We start from the raw sequence: 25,377 nt of genomic DNA, 5'->3' as shown, positions 1-25,377 counted from the left end.
TCAGTGTCGGGCTGATAGTATCAGGTTGGATGAAGACATGTGACAATCATTTTTATTTATTATAAAATATTTCGTTTTTTTGCTTTTAATACGTCTGCAGCAAATAATCAGTGTCTGAGGTACTGTTTGTCTGTGCGGGAAACTCAGGTGAGCTTTCTAGACTTATTTATGCTTAAAATAACACTGCTGTGCAATTACATCTCATTAGCATTTTGATTTCATGTAAATTGTGTTATTTCTACAGCTTCCGGTGCATTATACATATCATAATGTAATCAAAATAAGTTAACTTTAGTGGGGGTGATGATGACTGACAGCATTGAATTAAAAAGAAAGTTTGCATGTCTCTAAACACATTGTTATGGCAGTGGAATAAACATTAGATCAGTGTTGAGTTGCTCATTAAACTATTACCATCTATAAAAGTAGGGCCGCACCATATGAGGAAAATATGTAATTGCGACTGACGACTGATATTGCGATATGATTTACGATATTGGAGGGGATAATAATTTTGTATCATTATTCTCATTTTCATTGAAAGATATAAATATTAAAATGAGTATAGTGTGATTTATGCACCACAATACTTCATTCAGAATGGTTTGACGCATACAATATTTTGCAGCCCTAATTAAAAGTCAAAATGTCTGTTTAACTTTGAACTAAGTGAATAAAAAGATGCTTAGCAGGGTTATAGTTTCTATATATGTGAATCTGTGAATATGTGCCTCAACCCCATGTGCTTATTGTAGCAGGTGTGAAGAGATCATTTTCTCACTTTGCCTACACACACAAAAAGAACTCAGATCAATTTAGGTGAAAAGAAAATGGGGCAAAAAAATGTAAGAAAGAAAAATAATATAGATATGTTGAAACTGCTCACACAGCGTCTTTAGACGTCACTTTAAATAAACCACAACAACAGAACCATCTTACTGTACAGTATGTGTTTGCTCTGCATACACTCCTGTATATACAGTGCTTACAGTAAAGGTACAGGCTGAGGCTGGATGCATAGTAGAAGTAGAGGAAGCGACTGCATTAGCAAAAGGAAATAAGCTTCAGCAGAGATTATATTACACATCCAGCACCTTGGGCCCAGGAGGTATTTGGAAGTTGTGTGACATGGAGAGGGGGGGGGGGGTGCTTTGACATGTTTGTGATTATACAAAAGTTTGGGAGACACGCTCTCTGGGCTGTGGCGTTTCAGCTAGTGTGGAAAAGTTTTTGCAAACTTTTCCCCCGTTGCTTTAATATTAAACAGTAGTGTGTATTGGGAGTTTCAACAATTTCAAATGAAGCAGTCCCTCGCCAGCAGGGAGTTGCAAAATAACCACAAACCCATTTGAATATTTCACTGCAAGAAAATATTGCACTTTTCAGTAATAATCCGGGATATGCATCAGTGGATACACGGGCGTAGACAAATAATGTTAACGGAGCTCCCGAAGATCAATCTTTAATGCATATGATTGTAAACAGCTGCTGGAGAAGGATATCATTTGTTATTCTGACTGCACAGATGACACGAGTTTCCACAGTGAAGCCCCCCCCTCTCATAATGCGCCCGCTCAGCTATCAGATAATTGGTTAGTTAACTAGACTAATAATAAATAAGATTTTTTTTCTTCTTCCATTCGTCATGCTTCTTTCTGGTCAAAGTCAACTGAACTGTCAGGAACCTATGAGCTCATTTACATATTGTTTGCAGTTGTATAATGACTCAAAATTAGCTTCTAATTAAATCTGAGGAATCCACACTTGAATGAACAGTGTGTGTGTGTGTGTGTGTGTGTGTGTGTGTGTGTGTGTGTGTGTATGTGTGTGTGTGTGTGTGTGTGTGTGTGTGTCTGTGCGTGCACACGTGTGAGTGTGTGTGGCGGCGACGTCCATTGAAATTCATTTAGTAGTTCTTCACGGAGGCGGCAGAAAATAATGGGTGATACACTCGAGCGAAGACACATCATCATGGATCGAGTTTACTCTGAGCGAAGGTAAATGTTGTTTATGTCAGATAAAGATTTAGGCTACAGGAATGATGTGATTTGGTTCGTCAGTTGTTTTTCAGAACCAATGACTGATTTTGAAGTGATTAATATAAACTGAGGGGTAATTTAATCAAACTTCTGCAAGTTTGCCCAAAGCTGCCTGTGTCTGACAGTGGAATGTGTCTTCTGCACATTTGACAGGTCTGTTCCCGAAAAAAAAGAAAAAAAACTTTGAACAAGTCTGAAAAAGAAATTGTGTAGCCTGGTTTTAGTTGTATCGATTCTGTTATCCATGTTTCTACACCTCTGGCATTTCAAATGTGCTTTTACTCCACTTCTTCTTAACCTGCCAGCTACTGTGTGGTGCCTGGCCTGAAAAATCTCTTATCAATAAATGCTATGTGTTAGAGCATGCTATCAATCAACAAACATGTGGGATGCATCAAAGTAAGTACAGCAGTGGTTGGTGTTTTCCTCTCCTCCCAGGCTTCTTTTGCAGACTCTAAATAACATCCATCATTATGCCGCTGGCTTTTGTCATCCCTTTTGTGGAATATCACTTCTTTATGTTTGGTAATTGCACTGTAAGCACATCTAGACAATTTGCTAATTTACCGCACAATATAAGTGCATTCCTGTAAACTATTCAGCTTCTTGGGCTCTACGCAGGCAGATGGTTTCATTTGTATGTGGTTGTTAAGCCACATGTCCTCCTCGCCGATCGCTTATTTGAATTTGCATTTAAATGTTTGACCTTGGACTTTGCGCACGCCGCCTCCGCTTTGTTGCTTCACACCTTTAATTGGCTAATTATTTTGGGTTTTGTGTTCAGCCTGCTTCATTATACTTTGTGTTTGTTTTTTTGCTTTCTCATGGGTTGCTGGCGAGAGGTGATTAGGTAGGAGATTTGTAAGTGTCGGATTTTCGCAGTAATTTTGTTTTGAAGGATTCAGTGAATTATCTTGAAATATGGCAAAAGTAGTCCAAAACTGTAAGTTGTGATAAAGCTATGGGTCCGGTTTGGCCTGCCCCGCTGTAAAAGGTAGTCAGGTTAGAAGAATAATACCATCTAAGTCAGAGGTGCCCAACTTCTTTCATATGAAGGGCCAAACGGGTATCTGAATGGAAGGTCACGGGCCAAAAATGAATGTTGATGCTATGAGAAAATGTATTCTTATAGAAAATTAACATTCAAAATCTAAAATAAAATTTTGAAAATAACACTGCTATTTAATCTGCATATACCTGTCATATTACAGACCTTTTAAAATTATTTATCACTTGTAACATCAGTGGGAGACATGAAGCCTGTCTTTGTTTTTCAAAAGTCCTTCAACATTAGGGCTCCAGCAGACTCACTTAATGTTCTGTTATCAGTGTGCCACGGCCTCGATCGCTCCATCTTGACTGGCTGACTCAAAGCCGTTGACGTAAGCACGGCTCAAAGTGAGGGGGAGCGGGAGAGAGAAAGAATACTGTAATTCTTGTAATTCTTCATAGGTAAAACTTAAGTACGTTATTTAATAGGGAAGTTTACCAGCACTGTGCTTTACATTGCCGTAAAACTCAGAATAAGTCCTATTTAGCTGAACAAAATGTACGTTCATAGTCATTAGATTAGAGGATTTTACAGCACTTTCAAAATAAGTCTGTTAGAAAGTCCACATAGGGACCACGGTAGGAGAGTCTGTGCAGTAGACCCACTGGTCTCAGCACAAAGACAGTACAGGTGGCAGGAAACAGTGTGAGCCAAGAGTAAAAAATGCTGTGTGAAATTAAACAAATATTGGTCTATTGTTGTCTGTGTTAACAGGCTTTGGGGGCGTTTGAAGCTCTCACAGACAGAGGTGCTTTGCTTCCTCATCAACAACACACACAATCATTTCGAGATTCTCGCACCTGTCAAGTGTTAGTCAGAGTAATTGACAGTTACTGACACATCCTCTATTCATTTTGTGCTATAGTTGACGGATGATGACATTTGTCTTGTGCATTAGAGAGAATTGCATGTGACAGATCCTGCGGGAGGAGACTGCAATGAGAGACGCTTTCCAAGATTGCAGAAAAACAGAAACATACCGCTTAACCTTAAAGCTCAGCATTACAGTGTTATCTGTCTAACAAAGATGAAGCCATTTCAAGGGACGACAAAGGTAGAACTGGTGCTTTGTTTTGTTTCAAATCTAAGGCACAGGCACACTGCACCAGATATCTAAGATTAAGTTGAATAAAACCTGCAATTCCATTTTCCATTCTATATTTTGTGTTGAGACTGCTTGAGCTATATAAAGGCACTCACTGATAAAGGATACCTCCACCAACGAATGAATGTCAATTTAGTTGAAAAACATTCTGGTCTGCCCGGCGGTGCTCCAGCAGAGAAAAAAACATGTAAATGATTAGCTTGTTGATGCAACCCTGTTTTCTGCAACAAATTACATTTTAATTTGACATCACACAAGGCTTTTCAGCCACCTTGAAAGCACTTTGGACCTCCCCCATCAGGAGCATTAGCATGCGTCGATGATCCCTGCAGCCTTATATGCCTAATGCCAAAGAGCTGTCGCATCACAATAACAGTTTGAGATTTTGCTCAGCTATTCACCTGGGCACAAACCACAGCCACACTGAGCACTGTTTACATCCCAGTAAGCCAATGACACTGATGGACAAACCCTTGTTTGATGAGGAGGCGCATAAGCAATCAGGTTCGTTTTAGGTTTAGTTTTTAAAGAAATATTCGAAGCAGATGGAAATTGGTCTCTTGAGGATCAGTGATGAAAGCCGTTGCAATGGTTAAGTGCAGTTCAGGAGGAACCGGTCTGTGTCCGATATAGACTCTTTTCATGCCCATCATAGCTGTCTCTCTCTGTAGATAAGATCCAAGCACACATTGCAGGTTTGAGGAGCTTCTTATCCGCTTTTAATGGCACTAATTGCTACTTGATATATGGAAATACTAGTCTTGCATTGCCAGCTCTATCTCCACAGCGCTGTGGAGTAAGGTCTGACTACACCACACATACATTCTGGGATAGGAGGAAAAAATGCTCTGGGTTGTTTGCATTTCTTTAAACCAATCTCAATCGTCTTGGGCGGAGCTAAGCTCCAGACACAGGGACAGTGGCTCTGCAAAACTCAGGAAGGAACTTGTTTTGGTGGAACATTTGCATTAATTGAAGTTTCCTGTTCACACAATACAGTAACATCAGCTATTTACATGAGCTGGATACATGGTTAAACCTCATATGCTCTTACCAGTATATCGCCGTGTGGACTTCCTCCACAGAAATCCCACCAATCGGTCCCAAAACGTCCCAGTTAGAGTAAATGCCATAAACATATTACTTGTAAATCTTTCAAATTATTCAACAAAAGAACCAAGCAGGCCTGCCTTATTGCAGAATCCAAATTTTCTTCAAAACTTGCCATTTTCAGTGTGCAACTGCTAGCTTGTAGTTTGTTGTTTCCTGTATCAAAGGGAATTTGGAGAATGGTAACACATGAAGAGCGGAAGGTGAGGGGCAGAGGCTGACATCCGGCACGATGTCAGGCTTTATCCGTTGATCCAGACTAAGGAAATACAAACTGGTCTGTTTGCGTGTATTTGCATGCATGCTGTGTTCTGAATATTGGCTCATGCAGTGTTTCATATTTCAATTCAGATGTTAGTTAGGATGTTCTGGAAAAAGACAACACGATCCAGATAAGGTGCTTACATGCCACAGTTTTACAAGTAATGCAGCCAAAAAACCTAACAGCTTTTGTATTCAGGGTTTACAAAAAGAAGGACAGAGACGTATTCCTGCTACTGTAAAATGGATCCTTTTGAGGCAGCCACAGTTTAATAGAACTCTTCTTGTGTTGTACACTTGGGTCAGACTTGACCATCAAATCAGAATATAATATGCATTTAAATATGTTCATTTAGAAATGAAAATGCTAATAAGCGGTCTTTATGGTGGCTAAAGGACAAATGTTAAAACCTTTCCCCTTACACCGTGATGCAAGCCTGGTGAAGAATAACTAAAATTTAAAATGTCAGGGCACCTCTTCATCTCATTTCAGCTTTTATTACTATTATCAGGAATACATCTCCTGCAGGATGGCAGTTTCAAGCTGCTTTCAAAGTGCTCTTGATGCACTCTTTTAGTTTGCTGTGTTTTGTTTATTATTATATTCGGATTGTGAAGCACATTGTTGATTTACATTTTTATGCTTTATGCAATACAGACAACATTTCATCATCAAGCTTAAGGATCCTTTTGATTGATTGGCCGATGCATTCAGCCCGAGCTTCTTCATCTCGTTTAGTCTCAACGTTTCTTAGCATTGCGAGCAAGGACATCTGGTTGTGTGGAAATACTAAACGGCTTACTTTTCACCAATGCAGGAAGGAATCCAGGAGAAAATAATTACAGCTTTCTGAAATTAGTTTCCACAGACAGCTTCCAACAGACTCACCGCTCCTCGTCTCAGTTTTTGCTCCTAATTACACCAAAGTCTTAATTAATGTTTTTACACCCTGAAATCCAACATTTCAGTTGCATGACCTTCCAAACTTATAATTCCAACTTCACAGTTGAGGTGCAGGCAGTAAAAGTAGCAAGGTGGAAGATGGCATTTAGTGGCTTTAATAGTGAGCGCCTGAGATGAGTAGTGTGATCACACTGAGTCAAATAGAAGAGGTGGGATATCAGACTGCTTGACTTAAAAAGGTGTCTGCATTTAGATTTTGTTCAGCATTCATGATTGTTTTAAAAAAAAAACTCATCCAGGTATATTAATCATTACAGCTACGGGGCCCTGCGCTGTCATGTTTAATAATATCACAAATAGTGAATTTCTCTCAAAACAGACATCAGATCACGGAATGTTCCACACTTAGAACAAGCACTGTGAAGAAGTGCAATCACAAATGAATGATTGATCTGAAAGACAAAGGCTTTTGTAAAAAGTTGCGATAAAAGTTACGATGTCTTTTTTATTTTTGTTGTAGTGCAAAAAGAAGTTGCGTTTTATTTTTTTTTGTATAGTTCTTTAAAAATAAAATGAAACTTGTTTCAGGGAGAATAAAACTACTCTGGGCTGAGTTTTCCTAGTAACCAACAAGGCTCAGGATGCTGCAAATGTTGGTATAATATGAAAATGGCTGGTGGATTTAAGACAAAAAATAATAATTTATTAAATGAATCAAATTTGAGCATATCTGTCAGTGGCTTGTTGATCTTTACATTGTTAGTTAATTTCCTATCCTGGCCTGGGACACACATTCATACGGTTTGATAAAGTACTTATCATTGCACTTACAATAACGAGCGTAGCTGTCCTCAATTTAGGTCATCGTGTACATCTCATCTCTGGTTTTTCCTGCACCAACTGTGTGTGTTTGTGTGTGTGCGCGTGCGTCAGTCATGGGGGGAACTAAGCAGCAGCCCCGCCTGCTGCAGAGAGCCGACAGGACTGAAACAGCAGCAGCTTTCAGCGACATTAGAGTTAAAAATCGTTACAGTGTACATTGATGTTAAAATGTATACAGGTTGGCAGGACGGTCTTTCGCTGTACGTTTTGTTGGTAAATGTGAGATGTTCAAGTCATGCACGTCACGTCTTCATATCGTAAACAAGGAAATTAATTTGGCGACGTACGTGTGTACCCGTTCTCACTCCTGCTTGGTCAGTGGCTCTCAGTCACATTCTGACGCAAAGTCTGGCACATGGGAGTGCTGTGATTGCTTGAAGTCGCGGGAAACTCCGGTTATTGGTCAAAGTTGCGAGTCGCACCGTAATCACGGTGATTGGTTGAATTTGCGTGAATTGTTGCGATCGCGACATCGCGAAATCCTGGAGGGACTGATTATTGCAACAATACAAGGTACAGGCTGTTTAACAGAGTTAATAGAGAAGAGCATGACCCCATTCTTAGGGGACTGTAAAGTCCCAAGATCAACAACATGAAAAAATAATGAGTTCAGCCTCTAAAAAGGCAACCACAGCAGAGTGACATAATGATACAGGAAGCTGGGCCCAGTGTGCATACTGGCTGCTCGTTATGGCCAGCGCGGCTCCTCTGCTACCCACTCTACAGCTCTCTATTAAAATGACTGTGAATGATTAGCAGATGTACAGAGCAATATGTAACATGTCCTCAGATACACATGGAGGACTCCAGCTTATGTGATCAGCCGCTTTTATGCACAACCAGGCCTGGAAGAAGCATGGGAGCACTACTTCTCACAGAGGCTCTGTGGAATTGCAGATAGAGAAATCAGATACCAACAAAAGTGCAATACAATGGAATTGGACATAAATAAAAAGGTAAGCACAGTGATCTTGATACAAGACTGAACTACTTACTAAATATTGTATAAACATGAAATTAACCAAAAATGTGAACTTTAGGTTTTCACTTAATAACCGTGTTAAAGGTCCCATGACATGAAAATGTCACTTTATGAGGTTTTTTTAACATTAATATGCGTTCCCCCAGCCTGCCTATGGCCCCCCAGTGGCTAGAAATGGTGATAGGTGTAAACCGAGCCCTGGGTATCCTGCTCTGCCTGTGAGAAAATGAAAGCTCAGATGGGCCGATCTGGAATCTTCTTCCTTATGACGTCATAAGGGGAAAGGTTACCTCCCCTTTCTCTGCTTTGCCCGCCCAGAGAATTTGGCCCACCCATGAGAAAGAGAGAGACATCATGGCTTTCTAACGAGCAAAGTGGCAGTTGGTCAAGGCCGCTGCGGGCAGTCAAGTACTAAGCTCCTTTTAGCAGCCCCTTTTTAGCCATATTTGCAGTAATTTGGTAGGATATCACCAAAAGGATTATGATAGTTTTGATCTTCTAGTTGGGTGTGTTTCGTAAGAATTTCTGCTGTGCTACTTATTTCGCAGCATTGCCAACACATGATCAGAAAATACATCTAAGCGTGCGGAGTGACAGGAATGGTGTGCTATGACTTTTCTCATAGATTGGCCTAGCAGTTTTCACGAAAATCCTAAAAAACTGTGATACATTTTCCCCACACAATAATGGGAAATCAACGTGAACAGAGGTCAAAACCACCCCTTTTTGGGGCCATACCAATTCGCCATAATTTACGTTTACATTTCGTGCAATTATCAGATTGCATAATGGGTGTGTATGCAACGCAATGTTCAGAGCTAGAGTGGGTGACATCACAGCTAGAGGGGGGCGGAGCTGTAAAATCTTCTGAAAATGGTCTCAAAATCTCATCAAAATTATACATCAAAATTTTCACTCTTCATAGCACCCTAAACGCTTTGAGTTGAAAAAAATGCCCAACGACATTCAACTTCACAGCAAAATAACGGTTGGCTGAGGACAGGTGGTGGTTGACACCTAGAATAACAACAAGACAAGTCTTCAACAAAAAAGGCAGTGCAGTGCACCCAACGTTTTGCCACCTGAAAACGTTTGATCAGGGCCTAAGGCAGACAGTGCGAGTTATTTAACCTTCTCTGTCTCTCATTGTGTTGGGACACCACAAACCACATCAGTGCATTTGGCAGAGACTTTACTCTGGCTCCGCTCCCCCGCACGCGTGCACACACACACATGCATGCACACACGCATGCATGCACGCAGGCACGCACGCACGCGTGCACACACACACACACACACACACACACACACACACACACACACACATTTTTGTGTTTGGCCTCTGAATTTTTAAATATAGAGATGATAGGAGTGACGGCTCCTCCATTTTAAAGAGTATTTAAACATGTATAAGCATCCTCAGTGAAGCCTTGTGCCATTTTTTTGTCCCACAAATACTAATACATCCATCATATGGCTACTTAGGGACCATTCGGTATTTATGGAATGGACCACTGGAGGAAAATAGGGTAGGGTCATGTCTTTTTATTCTTTGTTGAGGGGAGGGTCACCCAACATGTTTTAGTCTAGGAGGGGGGGGTCACACAACTTTTGTATTCATGAAACAGCAAAATTTCAAAGTGGCTTGTTTGGTGCATATTTTTCCATGTAGCTCTCAATCTCGCCCCCGCTACCAGATGGGTCTGACCCATGAGTTTGCTGGGGGACAAAGGGAGCACTGCTCCCCTGGTGGCTGAAACGGGTAATTGCATTGCTTAAAAAATGAGTAGAATAATGACCAGACATTTTTAAATAACACAAAACAACTTAATGGTGGTAGGTAATACATCTGATTTCATATACTGCTTTATTAAAAAAAATATTACCTGGCTGACGATGGGAGCAGCAGGACGTAAAAAAGAAAATTATTGTTGCACTAGTCTGGACATCTTGCCGTGCCAATGTTGCAATAAAGGTTTCCTAAATGCCATGTATATAAATGTGATGTCAGCTTACTAATTGATTGCGGGTTTTGTGTAGATTTGGACTTTTATACGTTGATTCCACTTTGTTTAAACGGCGAAGTTCACCTCGTTCACCTGTTTGGAGCTGGCTGGTGAATGTGACGCTCGTATAGGCCTTGCTGGATACACCGTGACCCTTTTTGTGGATCTACTGATCGCTGTGGATTACTTTTTTTTCGTGTCATTGGATTATGGCAAAATACGGATTTTTGTTCTTAACGTGTCTTAACATTTTATGGTGTGACTGCATTTCGTTTCTGTGTGTGGAGAGGCATCTCAACAGAATGTAGGTCCAACACTGAGTGTTCACTGTTACATTTTAGTTGAATTTGTGTCGGTGCATTCCGCCACCGTCTGTCTATTGCGTTCCAAGACAGCCATGCCACGATTGGATTTCATAGGGGCGAATTGTTAAATTGTCATGCCTCTTTTCACAATCATTTTGGAGGGTCATAGACGTTTTTTTACTGGCAAAGGGAGGGTCAAGTCTTATTTTACTAAAGAGCCCAAAACTCCTCCGGTGGCACTTTATATAAATAACAAACAGTCCCTTAGATCTGTGCTTCTCAAAACGGGCTCTGTGGCACTCTGGGTGGGTGGGGGGGGAGGTTATATTATTTATTTGATTTGATTTACAAAAGGCTTCTTTTTTTAAGATAATTTTTTTTGGGGCTTTTCCCTTTATTATAGTGACAGTGGATAGACATGAAAGAGGGAGAGAGATGGGGGATGACACGCAGCAAAGGGCAGCAGGTCGGATTCAAACCCGCAGCGCTGCACGACTCAGCCAACATGGGGCGAACGCTCTTACTGGGTGAGCTGGGTTATTTTAATTTTTAAACGCATGCATGCAGGCGCATGCACACATGCAAGCACTCAGGCATGCACATGGTGTGGCCCATGAACTTCAATGATACAGCTTACTTAGTACTGGTAATGTTAGCATTGGGATATGCACCAAGTAGCAGGCACACTGTGCAAAATGTTTGTAGTTATTACAATGCCTTCCACTTAAACAGGAAAAAATTAATCTTTTGTAGCAAAGTGAGGTATTGCTTCAACAAAATGTGCGTAAATTGTTTTTTTCCTGTCATTTTTCTTTAAAAATGTACTGAAGTGACTTTTTGTTAAATGGTTCAAAGAAGGAAACCCCATCCTCTCTTGAATTATTCCCTGTTACGGTGAAAATTTTTGCACAACACATGCACGTAATTGTATCCTTACGGCTTTGATGGATGAGACTTAAGAGTTAAAGTCTTATAGATTTTGTAGGTTTGTGCAGTGTTATTTTAGCAGTCTCTTCCGGCTTTCCCTGTTCTTTTGAGTAGACGGATGAAGGTAGGTATGGGCACAGTGAGGGCAATGGAGTGTGGCTTGCCTCAACCCTGTCACTTTGATAGAGTGAATACATTGTGAGAGATAATGGAAACTTTCTATTCAGCGAGGGCTGGAATAAAGAGAGCCTTCCTACTCATTCATCAACATTGATTACTGTACAGCCCATGGCCTGGAAGGAGCATGGGAGCACTACTTCTCACAAAGACTCTGCTGAATTGCAGGTAGAGGAATCAGGAAACAACAAAAGTGCAATACTGGCCTTTTAAGAAACATCACCCCAATTTGTTTTAAGGTGAAGCCCAACGCGATCTGAAACACTGAGCTTTAGGGTCATGAGGAAGGTCGTACTGTATACAGCATTGCAGAAACAACCTGCAATCATTTTGCTACTGGTATTGATAGTCTAACAGGGTGCAGTAGCACATATTTTATTAAATGTACACATGCAGCACAAAAGGCCAAAGTTAATAGTGCATTCAGTGACATTTTACACGAGAACAGTGCAGCCTTGAAAAGCACACTTTTGCCTTTTAGGGACACCATTAAACACTGATACTGTACGTATATTATGTTAATAAATTCACAGTGAAGACATTCCATGATATTATCACTTCACCCCAGAGTGACGGTTTAATAGCTACTCTGCCTCCTCTCACATTGGGATAGTTTTCATATAAAGTTGTAAAGATAGCTGGCCCTAGAGGACATTTTACCATGTCACTGTCTCTTTAACATCTGTAAGAGATGTTCACACGGTAACAGGAAAAATAAGTGATCCACTCCAGCGCTTAATATAACTATTTTTGCAAGCTTTTAAACCAAGGGTAAAAAACCCTTTTTTATATATACATTTAAAGTATGCCCTTTTTGTCTAACCCATTATTTCTTTTTATATTTGCAAGCCAAGATAGCTGGGATTCATATCTTTATTGGCTGGCCTTCTTGAGAGTTTAGTCTTATTCCCAAGGATTTAAAATGGCTAACCTTCCAGGTTTGCAGGCTTCACCAGCATATGTATGAATGAAAAGATGAAAATCACGTTTCAAGAGCCCAAAAAAAGCTTTTTTTTTCTGACAAACAATCCAAAACACAACAATATTAAATTGAAATTGATAAAATTAGCATTTGAGAACCAACAAGTATTTTGGCATTTTTGCTTGATAATTGACCTGAATTAATCAATGAGTTGATTTGTTCTCTGTTGATCAATACATTGTTGCAGCACTATTTTCAGCTGCAGGTGACAGTTCAGAAACATGACAGCACATTTTCTAATGTAGCTCCTAATGTTTTAAGCCCTTGTGTGAAGGCACTCCGCTTGTGTGCTGCAGCCCCCTTTTTTGTCCCTTCAGCTGGACTCCTTTCAAGCAAATTGGATAAGACTACTTAACACAGTATATGTCATTTCTATGGACTCTTCCAACAGTGCACTGATGCAGGCTTTGCCACAACTACTTCTGTAGTTGTAGTGTGTGTGTGTGTGTGTGTGTGTGCGTGTGTGTGTGTGCGTGTGCGTGTGGGGTTTGCAGTCTGAGCTGCTGAATGTGAAGTACGTCAAGTTTCAATCAGAAACAATCCACTGCTTGATGAAGCCGAGGCAGCAGCGATAATTGTCATTATATTATGAGCTGCTCAGTTTGCTTCGACACACTCCAGTGGTGCCTGCTTGTCAATATTTTCCCTCCTCCACCTCCCTGGAGCAGGTACTGTACATCGCTCACCTTATGGTTGAGCACTTTGTGTTCTGTACCTCCATTTAGAATCCGTTCCGTCAGCATGACTCCTGCATCATGTCACATATCACATGTGGCTATCGCCTTCAAACTTTTTTAAGCTAAACAGAGCTTTCTTTGCTTCCTTATTCATTTGTTTGGGCCCAGGAGGGAGAGAAGCTCACTGCTGGCAAAGCCTGCATCAGTGCACTGTTGGAAGAGTCCATAGAAATGACATATACTGTGTTAATGTGAAGGAATTTTCTGTATTGAATTTTCACAGGTGTTTTTCCGTATATTGATTTTATCGAATTAACAGAAATGTCCGTTAAAGGTACAGAGGATATCATTTTCCGTGTTTGGATTAACAGAAATGTCCCTAATTTTAACAGAAAAGGTACTGGTAATTTTCTGCCAGGACATTATCCGTTTTTCTTACAGTGTGGGCCGTCCTCCTAACTCCCCCTGGGTGATATTTTTCACTCCATATCCTGTAAGATCCAGTGGAAGTGAAAACTGTAGCATGATTTAAGAGCAGTGTTGGAAAACATAAGAATAATATGTTGATTCACATATTTACACCTAAACCCCTTGGCACACTCTAAATGAAAGCTACACTCTTAGGAATAGCTATTTCTATCAAGTGGCCGTTAGCTTGATAACAAGCCTGGTGTGTTGGCTTAATATCGTTTCACTGCAGTTGTCTGGAGCACAGTGAAGGCTCTGCTCTGCCACCACTCTATGGCCAGAGGCCTGTGATGCATACTGAACAATTTAGAGAGCAACGCTGTGAAAATACAAACAGAACTTCTGGCAGTAATGTGAATTAAAAAAAAAGACAGAAGCGCCATCACTTCTGACTCTTCAACGTTTTCGTGATAAAGGATGGCTATAAAAACTGACGCTGGACATGAGAAACTGTCAGATACACATATGTGGCTCACATACTGAACATGTCACATGAACATGGGCCAGTCTGATAAATGCTTGTCAAACTGCTTCATTATTATTACAACTGCAGGCTTTGTTTGTGCTGACATTGTTTTTCTCACTCACTTGTTGTTGGACAAATTGAAGTACAGTACTTTTGTGTTATCAGTATGTAAAGGCCTGTTTACTCCGCATCAACAGTGCCTCGACAGATATAATTACACACACGGCAGACACCGACAAGAATGTATGAAAGTTGGCAAAATACATTTCTCCCCTACATTTCAAGGTTTTAGACTCTGCGAGTTGAAAGCTTTCTTGGTGACCTGTCTCGGCAGTAATGCCACCAAAATGGTTTACAATCAGAACAATACGACAACTTGCTGAATAAGCTGTTGTGGTTATGTGAGTCTGTTCGCTCTGTTCAGCTCGAAATCTCAGCCTGAAGCTGCCCCATTTCAAAAAGAAAAACCCTTTCAGTTCACACAGCTTACCAGGCAAATCTTCTGAGGTGCTTTCGTTGGTTATTCAATTAGATATGGCAATCTCACAGCAGCCAAGTAATAAATAACAAAGGCAGCTAAATAGAATTGAATTATTTTTTTAGTACATCAGTTAATTATTCAAAAACCATAAATCCATTAAATAGGACCAAGTGACTGCACAGATTTGTCTGAGAAAGTCAATAAATCCTTGATTGATATGTCAGTGAAATGTCTGCACTAAATACAAGCTCGGTACGACTGCAATCCAGCAGCCAGCCCCCTCGGCAGGTAAACAAAGCCGTGACTATGAAAATGAAGAGTGATCTCTGTTCCAGCAGCTGGTACTTGCATACACTACATGCATCGGCCTGATTGGTTCGACTGTTTAGCATAATGCAAGTATTGCACGGTGGCAATTCCCAAAGATGAAATGGTTTCAGAGGAGATGGCGGCCAGATGTGTCTCACCAAGGATTGGGAATGTGCAAAGATTCAAATGCAGCTCTCGCAAAGTGACTTCCACGCAAACACTAAAATGAGAACCGAAAAGTCGCAGCATAACGAGCGCTCTGGCACAGAACCTGCTTAAGTTTTTATTCTGAACAACATCCCCTTAGTAAGAGCACCTCAAGCACTCTGGGTTTGTGAACAGTTAAGCCAGATCACCCGAAATGTTCCTTCGGCACCAGAATACTGCGGAGCTGGAGTTTTTCCTGCCACTCTTGTAATGATGTTGTGATGTCACGACGCAGGAGAGTTATCTTGCTTCCTCCTCATCTGTAGGGCTCACGCCGTGATGAACTTATGGCGTCTTATCTGGCTCACCAGGATATAGAGATCAACCTGCACACTCGGGCACAGTGACATAAAGAATTGTATTTGACCTCGAAGGTGGGGGAATTTGTCTCAGTACAACATGAAGTCCAATCCATTATAGATCAGCCTGCAGAGTTAGTACACATACTGTGTGTCACATGGCAATAATTAGGGTCACGTGAGATAAGGAAAATATGCGATAACGTTGTTGACTATCGCGATAACGATATTACTTGCGATAAATAAACAGATATTCAAATCGACTTAGTTCTGCATATCTGCTGCTTTCAGCATTCTGCTTAATTACAACAACGTGCTTGTTTTTACTTAAAACAACTAGAAGGAAATCAGTTCCAACATTTCTTTCATTGAACAAATTTAAGATTGAATTAACCATAAAAGGAACCACTAAAAAAGATTTTTTTTTTACTGATATTTTCTTTCTTTCGAGTGTCTTTTGCAATATGTTGCAGCATTTTGCGATTTTTGTATTGCGTAAGCTGATACAGCGATGACGGGGGAAAAAAACTATATATTGTGCAGCCCTAGCAAAAATGACCATTTTTAGTCCTTATTTGTATCAATACACACGCTCATTTTTGTTCTGACACAAAAAATGTTAATCCTCTCACTGTATATTGTCTCTATCTAACATGATGTACATATAATAGGTTCAAATGAGATGAAATGAGAAGCAGCACGTTTTCCAGGAGCCGGTGAATGGGTGTGCTGCAGTCAAATTTCAGCAGGCTACTGTGGGCTTATTAAACATGGTGGATACTGGATGGGGAGACAAATATGCCCTTCACACCAAGGATTAGATATTATTAGCTTGGGTTTCCCACAGCTTGCCCAGCCCACTCAGTGTACACCTCAGGACTGCATAGTTAAGCAAACAGAGAAGCCTGGAGTTAGGCGTGGTCTCTGGCAGGCGCATGAGGAGGAGCAGGGAGGACTCTGGTATGCAGGTAGAGAGGACCTGTTTATGTAGTGTGTGTGTGTGTGTGTGTGTGTGTGTGTGTGTGTGTGTGTGTGTGTAAAAGGAGGAAATGCGTTTAGATCCTACTGTAGCTGTTTTATTGATTAGCTTTTCTTTTCAGTGGCTCTCTGCTTAATTATTCAGTCATACTGCCCTCTTTACATTTGTCAGTATCATTATGCACATGTTGCGGTCATGGTTTTCTGCTGTAACACGTTCACTACATCGTTGACTACTTCATTAGGCGTGTAATGGCTATACGAAACAGCGCTTCCTGCAAATGTTTGCATTTTCATCTAAATGAAACAGACTATATACAGAATGTGTCACTTATTATTACAGTTGTTTTTATGCAACATAAAAAGCTATTATTATCTGGTAACATTTGTTTCAAGGTAATCTCAAGCCAGCCTCACAGTCCGTTTCGTGGTATTTGGTTGGCCAGGAAACGAGGAACTGTAATTGATGGAGCAGGTCAGAGCGCCCTGGTAGCAAGCTGGGACTTGTCTCCATCGATAAATATATACAGCAAGCGCACTGCAGAGTAGCAAATGGCATTTATTATGAGGGAAAGAGGTTTGCTAGGATGAGGTTGCATGAGGTCATTGTCCTCCGTATGTGCTTTCCAACATAATGATCTCTGAACCCACTATCAAATAATTACACAATCGCACAACACGTGTCTGACCCGTCCTTCAGTAACTGAATTTACCTTGCAGTGAACTGGTAATACTGTAGGTTAAGAATGATTAGTTTTGTTTATCTATCCGTGTAAGAGGAAAAAGAGGAGGCCAACTATAATGGTAATATTACCAAAATAATAAGACTGATAATAAAATAATCATCTTAATATTTAAAAAGGCTGTTGAAAGAGCAATTAGCAAGGGAATGGGAATGACTACAGTAGTTCTTCTGGACCTTTAGATTGTTTGCCCTGATTGAATGGAACCTCACACAATATGACCTTTTTGTTGTTTGATTTTTTAAAATTCTGGTAATGATGATTCAGGTTTTCTCACTTGGGTATATCAGTGGTGGGGTGACAACATGATTCAGATAATCAGATTGTGAAATGATGTGACACGCGCTGACGAGGCAAAAATCTTACTGAAAGTTTCCTACACTCACCATCCACTTTATTAGGTACACCTTGCTTGTTCCAGAACGGCCTTAATTCTTAGCTGACATGGAGTCAAAAAGGTGCTGGGAACATTCCTGACTGATTGGCAGTTGCTGCAGATTTATCAGCTGCACATCCATGATGCAATCCTGAAATCTCCCGTTTCACCACATCCCAGAGGGGCTCTATTGGATTGAGATCTGGTGACTGTGGAGGCCATTTGAGTTAAGTGAACTCATCGTCATGGTAAAATGATGATGATTTGAGCTTTGTGCCATGGCACACTGTCCTGCTGAAAGTAAAGGGAGTGGTCACTGGATATTTCTTTTTCTTTCAGGCCATTCTCTGTAAACCCTAGAGATGGTTGTGCGTGCAAACAACCACCAACAACCATGCCAGAAATTTACATAAGTCACCTTCCTTCCCCGTTCTGATGCTTGGTTTAAACTTCAGCAGATCGTCTTCACCATAGCTGTGTTGGAAACCGTTCCCTATCACGGAAATAGTGCACCATGTAGTGTGTTCGCCATTTTGTAGTGGTGTTCGTATTCTCCGCGGTTAATTTCATTCACTATATAGTCCACTTTAAAATACCAACAATGCACTGCTAATTTGAGTGTACATACGATGCACCCTACATTTTACTCCCGTATACCACAATGCAATGCGGCCGCGTTTTCCCAGAGCAGAAGAAGAAGCAGAAGTCACCGCGAAAAGGGAAAAGGAAAAATGGTCTTTCGTTTCTAAACAGTGGAAATGTAACATGCAACATACTTTGCTATCCTGTTGTTTCAGGGACGTATTAGAAGTATTTTAGTGTCGGTTTGTTTACATGATGCTGGGCGCGCCTGCCTCCGTCACGCAAACATCGAACGCATCTCCTGACGCAAGTCACGCAACGATGTGTTTTCAGTGAGTGTCTAAAATCTGAGTGTCTAACCACGTGATTGGCTGCTTGGATATTTGCTTTAGCGAGCAGCTGAACAGGTGTACCCTTGAAAGTGGCTGGTGAGTGTATACTAAAGCTCTGTTTCTGCAGGCATAACAGAAGCTTCACTGCAGTGCTTTCTGTCTTTCTAATTAAGTTTGTTTGTTCTGTTGGGCTCTAAGGCTTGCTTGTCATGACCACCCACTGGAAATGAATCTTGTCATACTTTCTTCAGTGCCACATTCACTTGATGAGATTAAAAAAATAATAAATAAAAAGGGCGAACGTAGGTACTAAGACTGAGATAAATCTGTCTGAACTCTCCCATTATGTGCCAAGTGGGACGCATTGATTAAATCTGCTGTTGACTCGTGGGTTTATCAGCAGTCACATTGCCCTTGGTGAGGCCACCTGTTGCTTGCAGAAACACCGCTTGTGGCCATGTTTGTCTTCCTTGAAAAGATATTAGCTTTTATAATTGAGATGGGAGGGTTGTCATCCTGGCCTTGATGTCCCATTTCAAAGCTATTTCTTAGCACTCCAAGCAAATTAAGTTTATTTTCTGAATGCAAGCATTGCAGCCATGAGCATCATAAGCACTCAGCTTTCAATCTTTGTGTAAATACATAATCAAGTTGTCATACAAATGAAAAGCTTGCAGAAAAAAAACAGCCTATTACATACTAATTTATAATAAAATGACAATGCCCCATCATTTAAGCAGCTATGGGTTTGTCACTTGCTAAAAGTTCTCACAGTTTGTAATCTATTAATTTAGATAACCCCATTCAGATGGCTGTCATGTTTGTCTCCACTGTCATTAGATAAAATATTGACACTGACAGAGCTATTTCATCTCAGAAATACTATCTTGAACAGTTTTTTAGGTGATTAAGTTCGTCATATATCCTCACCATAGTCATTTAATCGCAGAAATGATTGTCGTTGATTGGAGTACAACAGTGATATTAGTCGGTGGGGGCAGACGACAGATATCTGTCTTACCTGATTGTGGGAGGCTTATATAAACAACTCATTATAATCAGGGAGACTGAGCAAACTTTAGATTTGTGTTGAAGCTGGACGCTCTGTCTCTATTAAGTGTGCAGTTTGACCTGAAAATCACCGAAAATCACGCTTGGAGGACCCTCAGATAACTCTGCATAACATCGTATGCAATTTAAGGGAGGCAGCTCCTCTACAGCTGAGGTGGAATTGCAGATCTGTATCAACAGAAGTGAAAGAAATATTACTTTAGTAAAACAAGTTGAGCTGCACCGTTTTCTTATCTCCATTAAAGCATATAACACTTAATACTGTATAAAAGTGATGGACATTACAGCCTACAAAACAACTCTAAGTACCTTCTAATTGAACTAATTTGAGCAGTGGAGCAATGCAGTGATTACATGCTCATACAAGACAGAGATATTCTTCTAGTTTCTGTCTATCTACAGCATAACATGGTGCAGATTTGTGTACATTTAAGTCATTGGGACTTAATGATGTCTCACGAGATGTGTTTTGTTCACAGCATCCCATTGTTGTAACATTAATTGTAGTTGGCTTACATACTTTCCCACTCAAATATTGTATTTATCTATGAATAGATTGAATGTATCTACAAAGCTGTGCACTTAGCCTAAGGAAAAAGCATGTTCAGACGCTTTTGGTCAGTTTTTTACAGGTGTAATCATTTGCATTTTCTAATATGTGGGGAATTTAAGAAAATGAATGTAATAATGTAGTAATAAGTAAAGTAAAATTAGCATTAGGGCTTACCCGAATGCTTTGAACTTTGAAGATTTGATTGTTGCCATAATAATTAACGCCCAAATCAGAAAATTCTTATTATATATGCATTACCCCAAACACCCTGAATAGCCCATGAAATAATAAATATAATAATCCCACATTATTCATTTATGCATCAACATTCATGATAATGAGTTATTCTCAGACGATGGCGAGGCAATGTTTGTGGTGTGTGTAGGGGCAGGGCTGTGTGTGTGTGTGTGTGTTGGCCTTGGTGCGGCGCTCTCCATGGAACTGAAATCAATAGACAGAAAAAACATTTCATTGAGTGATCATTTATCATAACCAGCACTGAAACTGAAAGTCCGACCATGTGAGGGCTAGCAACTATCGGCATCCAAGATTTTGAAAAAGTCAAGCGTCTGGAATCATTTCAAATTTTGTGAAGATGACCCCCAAAAAGTCGAAAGCCAGATATACCAAAGAAAACTGGCATATCACTGACTCTACAACACGTTTCGCAAATCAACTGAAAAGTACACAAGATACACATAGCCTTCATAATGTCAGATTGCCAGTTTTTTGAAACTATATGTATATATATTTGTATATGTAGAAATGATTTGATGTGATTACCCAATCCATACTAACTCTGTATTTTCCGTATATGTGCCTGCCGTCTAGCAGCAGCAACAGCAAATTGGGCAGTAGCTGGCTAACCTGCCTGCCAGGCGGACTGACAGACAGCAGAACTAAACTAAAATAGTTTTCATGTCGGCTCCATCTCTATCTACAGAATAGAAATCTACAAATGAAACCTTTGATCACGCGCCGGCAAAGGTCCGTAGACCTTATGCCCTTATTTTCTGGAGCAGTGCCTTTTAATGAGTAGAATTACTTGGTTCGGCTGACGTTTTTTTGCAGTGATGTAATTCGCTGATCTTATACTGCTGCTGTCTCTATCCCTGCTGGACAGTTTGCTGGCAGTCTAGTGATGAAGCAGACAGTTTCGAGATGAAATCACTGTCCAGAACACCACAATTTAGTTCCGCATCTGTCGGTGCCATTTTATATTTGGTGCCATTGGCTGGCAGTTTACAGTTACAATAGCACTAGAGCTGGCCAGAGTATCGCTGCAGCACCTTTCAGACTAGGCAGGTGATATGAGAAATGAATCATAACTCCAACATTATGGCAACCAGTGGTCGATAGGTGGGAACTTGTGAACTATCCCATTTGCCATGTGCTACATTATAACTGTTACTTTTTCACTTTTGGATCATTACGACTGGATGTCACCATTTTTAGCTGAAGAGGTGGTAGAAAATAATGACTGCTGTAAATGGTGTGTTCTGTAATGTAACTCTATTTACTTATATAACAGTTGAAAAACATATTTCATATAGTTGTTCATGGACTGACTTTCATTCCATTGTTTCAAAGGAGACTATTCCAATAAATGAATATAATAATACAGCTCAAATGCACAAATGATGTATGTTTAAAACTCCTTTTGGATTCCTTATTCAATTATGGCTGAATTGTCAGGGGCAAAATGATACTCCACTAGTGTTGAATAATTAGATTAGGACAATAATAGGATTCAATATATTTCTTTGTCCTCTGTGGCAGATATTTTAATAGAAGTGGAGACCCTACCAGGCCATTAGCCAGATGGGTCAGAGTAACTTAATCTCCAAACAATGTCTTCAATGAAGCAAATGACCTAATTAGCTTCAAAATACAGGACACACAACACAGTGAATCGCAAAAACACACGTACACGTGTTATACACGTGTTAAGCGACAGTTGATCCTTCTGACAAACTCAGACAGGTCCTAGCACATTTTCTCATCTATTTGAATGTAAGACTGGTGAAGAGGTGATAACCTGCTCAGTTTTGTTAAGTGATTTCGAAAAGGAGCCTTCTCCATAAAAGCTTGTGGAACCCCGTGGGTGGCATCATGGAGTTCTGCTCATCTGGCGACGTAACATGGATCATTTGTTTTGAGATCCATCCGATTAGCTTTTATTTACTGAAAGTCGGTCTGTTTTGACAAGCTGCTCTGTTGATTCAGGAAGTACAGTGTAACAGGCTTGACACATGGTGGGCGACGGAAGACGAAGCCTGACGAAACATGAGACGGACTCGACTGGTGATGAACCAGAGTGGGTCGCGGTTCTAGTTCTAGCTTGGTTAACAGTTATAGGGAAGGAAATAAATTGCATTGCCTTGTATTTGTAAAGTGTCTCTTGGATTTGAATTCAATCAGGAGAGACTTTGTTGCAAATATGCAAAGGTTTATTTGTACATATGCATTGTATGAAATGTACATTGCGATTGACAATGTGGATGGGCTTTGCACAAATGACTCAAGGATATTTACTTTGTGTCAGACAACTGACACTTTGTTCTTTGCCCTTTTTTATTGAAATGAATAAAGGATATATTCATGATATGCTTACGATATGTATATACACATCCATATAACTGAACTTTTACACAAATGTGTTTTATATTGGTTTGTTATGTTTTCCCGGGTTTAAAATGCAAACATTTGAATAAAGTATACCTTTAAAAAAAAATGTAGTTCAGTATAGGAGGCTTGGCCTACTGTGTCTTAATGCTTTAATGCCTCCCTTTAAGCTATATCTGCCATAGACATTGTTCTCAAATTACTTTTTTAAAGGGAACATCCTCAAACAATAACATTTCTACTAGAGCACAGATAAAGGAGTGAACTGATGGAACTTTTCTGTATTCGCAAGTGATTTACCATCATGTGTCGTCTAAATGAGGTCAGCTGTAATTCAACTGCAGTTATCCAATTATAACACTGGAGGTGCTGCAGTTTGCACCTGCTCTGTAAATCTTGAGAATGCACGTAAAAAATAAGCGTGTGTGTGTGTGTGTGTGTGTGTGTGTGTGTGTGTGTGTGTGTGTGTGTGTGTGTGTGTGTGTGTGTGGCTAATAATCCAGCAGCACACAATGGCTGTGATGCTGACTGACGGTGGCTATCTATCCCATTTACAAGCACAGGGGATTGTGGGAATTGCACATCTTACACTCACCTCAACAACCACCCACAGCCTTGTTTGACATTACCTCGTGCGGCCTGCTGTTAGTTATGAATGAATTGTGTTTAACTGGGGGAAATGGCAGCTACATTTGTGAAACATTTGAGAGGAGACATTATTGGGCCTTGCAGGCAACCTGGATGCTCACAGAGTACGTGTCATTTCCAGTTGAAGTGGCCATTGTGAGATGGTTTTATTGTGTTTTTGTGGCCGCTTTTGTGGTTTGCCTCTCAATACCTGCCTTTAATACCAGACCGGCAGCCAAAAATCATGCTGTAACAATATAGAGATCTTTCTCGTTTTAGGTGCTAAATACTTGTGCAGTAGAAGACAAGAAAAAAACATACAGCAAAAGGTGAAATTATTAAATTATAGGGGTGCACGATTCAGAAAATGTTACGATTCGATATTGATTTTTAGGCTCACGATTCGATTCAAAATCGATTTTTGATTCAAAAACGATTCTCGATACAAAGAAAAATTCACAGTATGTAAATGTAGTTACTTTTCCCATGTGATTGTAGTAGACATTCAATTTAAAAAATAAATAAATGCGGTAACACTTTATAATAACCATCATTAATAGATGGTAAATTGACAGTTAATTAATCTTTAGTTAATTGTCATTTAACTGTTAGCAAACAGTCATTTTACTGTTAACAAACAATTAAATTATAATTAATAATGTTTACTAATTATTAGTAGTGCTGTAAATTAAGTTTATTGTTACACACATTATATCCCTCATATACTATATTAGGTATCGGGTAATTATTAAAAAAAAATTGTAAACCTTTAAGAAACCATTTTTAAAACATCTATAAACATTACATCGATAGATGGACCAGATATTCCTAACACTTTGTTGAGGGTTACTAGTTGGTTTGTAAACCGTCTATAAACAGTTTCTGGATGGTTATTATGAGTTGCAACATATAAAATGACTATATATATATATATATATATATATATATATATATATATATATATATATAAACTTAAGTACACAAGTAAGGAAATTTTGTGTTTGGTAGATTATTTGAACTATGCTTTTGCACAAATCTTATACCGTTGGAGCCTGCTACTTACAAATGGTGCCCCATTTGTAAGGAACATGCATTTGTGGGATGAGGGGAGAGGATGGACTGGCTTGCCAGCAGTCCTGATCTCAACCCCATTCAACACTTGTGGGATCAGCTTGGTGTGCTGTTCGTGCCAGAGTGACCAACACAACCACGTTGGCTGATTTTGGCGACAAATGCTGGTTGAAGAATGGGATGCCATCCCACAGTAGTGTGACCAGGCTGGTGACCAGCATGAGGAGGAGGTGCCAGGCTGTTGTGGCTGTGTATGGTTCTTCCACACGCTACTGAGGCTCCTGTTTGTGAAATGAATCAACTGCCAATATGTCTTGTTTCTTCAAACTTCAATCATCCAATCCACCAAAGACCAAACGAGTCAATGGCAGAATAAGCTGTTCGACATTGGCAGAGAAGATTTGGCAAATTGTTCATGGGCGCAACCCACATACTCAGCACTGCTGCTCATCCCACAAATGCATGTTCCTTACAAATGGGGCACCATCTGAAAGGGAACTAAACAGGCTTTCCAACGGTATAAGATTCATTGCCAAAAAGCATTGTTACCACAGAGAAATAATCTACCAAACACAAATTTCCTTACTTTTTGTGCTAAGTATATATGGCTGTCAAAATAACGCATTAATTTCGATTAATTAATCTGAGAAAAAAACGCGTTAAAAAAAATAACGCAGATTAATCCATTCCATATTGACGTTTGACCCGGAGCCATTCTAGCCACCATTGGACTGTAAAATAAAGGAGGGAGACGAGAATGTTCAGCCTGGATCATTAATTG

This window comes from Sander vitreus, chromosome 3 (genome assembly GCF_031162955.1).
Source record: "Sander vitreus isolate 19-12246 chromosome 3, sanVit1, whole genome shotgun sequence".
NCBI lineage: Eukaryota > Metazoa > Chordata > Actinopteri > Perciformes > Percidae > Sander > Sander vitreus.
This window is presented reverse-complemented; position numbering follows the sequence as displayed.